The following is a 1,822-nucleotide window of genomic DNA, read 5'->3' as shown; positions in this document are numbered from 1 at the left end:
TGAGGGTTTTTTGTTTGTTTGTTTGTTTGTTTGTTTGCTGTACGCGGGCCTCTCACTGTTGTGGCCTCTCCTGTTGTGGAACACAGGCTCTGGACGCGCAGGCTCAGCGGCCGTGGCTCACGGGCCCAGCCGCTCTGTGGCATGTGGGATCTTCCGGGACCGGGGCACGAACCTGTGTCCCCTGCATCAGCAGGCGGACTCTCAACCACTGTGCCACCAGGGAAGCCCTAGCTTCTATTCCTGACAATGAGGATGTATGATGAAACTTTTAGTAGAATCCTGATTGTATTGGCAGAGCCATCCTCTAATTTTCAACACAATTGAACTCTCTCTTTCTTTTAAAAATCAACTTTCATGTAACTGTTTCCACAATTGAGGTATAGAACAGTTCTATCATCCCCAAATCCCTTGCTCCCTTTCCGAGCAATTCCTAAACATATAAACTTGCACAGCTAATACTCCCCAAACTCTAATCTTTGTTTCCTTAAAGTCACAAACTTTCTGTGCTCTGCTTAGGATTCTCTTCCCAGCTTCAGGATCAAGAATATTCCACTACACAGAGAGCCAAAGTGATTTTGAGGCTCACTCATTTGTTTTTGTACTCTTAGGATCATATGTCAGCATTGTTTATTGTGCAGTATCTGCAAACAATTATTTCACATATTTTCCCCACCTCTTAGTTGTTTATGGTATGAGGTTAAGTATGTTCTTTGTTACTCCAAATGGCAATAGCAAAAATCCTACAACTCCTTTTTTTACATATTCTTAAACTACTTATACTCAACTAAACCCTCAAAGTTTGGCTTATCAGAATTTACTCATTCTAAAATTGTTCCTTTTCCTTTTACCTACAGTAGATGTTCCTGATTTCCATTTTTCTCCTTTAGGCTCCACCTAATCTTTTCTTCATTTATTTTTGCAGAATTCTAGAATCTTTTTTCCCTGAAGAAGTAGAAATGATCAAGCATGAATTCCCTCAATATTACTCTCTCAATACGACATCTGTCTATTTTAAAGTGTGGTGATCTCATTTGACCAACATTCATGAATTTGATTTTTTTAACTGTTAGTATCCTCAGAATTACATTTCCCTTATTCTAGTCTTCCGTTCTCTCATTTACCTTCTATACCGACATCTCTCTCCATCTATTGCCATGTCTTTATCTTGCCACTTGAAATTAATGCATGATATTGTCTCAGATCTTTTTCTGGCTATTGGTTGCCAATTTCCCCCTCTGAGCAGCACATTTATGAATGACCCATGGGGTAACAGTGTATCATGGCTAGATTCATCCATTGAGGCTCTTATACATTTTTACCACATATTTCTTCCATTCTTTCTCAGAATAATTTACATTAGGGATACTTATTGTTATTTGGGGCCAGATAATTCTCAGTTGAGGGGAATGTTCTGTGCATTTTAGGACGTTTAGTAACTTCTACAGCCTACTCCCACAGCATGTCAGCAACATGTGCCCCTAACCCCTCAGTTGTGATGAAATGTTTGCAGACATTGTCAAATGTGCCCTGGGGGGGTAGGGGTGGTGCAAAACCACCCTCAGTCAAAAACCACTGACAGACCAATTTTCTCTGAGTCTTTCAGAGAAAATATTTTCCCAGTTAGACTCATTTCCGCAACAGTAAAATGAGAATAATGAAATGTGTTTACCAGTGCTATTTTGGGGAATCTAGGTGATGCATGGAAGTTTTTAGCATATTGTCTATTTAGAAAATGTTTGCTATGATTATAATTATTATTAGCCTTTTTATCAATACACTGACCCCACACTCTCCTTACCTCTTTTTTTTTTTTTTTTTTTTT

Source organism: Lipotes vexillifer, unplaced genomic scaffold, assembly GCF_000442215.2.
Source record: "Lipotes vexillifer unplaced genomic scaffold, Lipotes_vexillifer_v1.1 scaffold465, whole genome shotgun sequence".
Taxonomy (NCBI): Eukaryota; Metazoa; Chordata; class Mammalia; order Artiodactyla; family Lipotidae; genus Lipotes; species Lipotes vexillifer.
The sequence above is the reverse complement of the archived record's forward strand: the minus strand, read 5'-3'. Positions refer to the sequence as shown.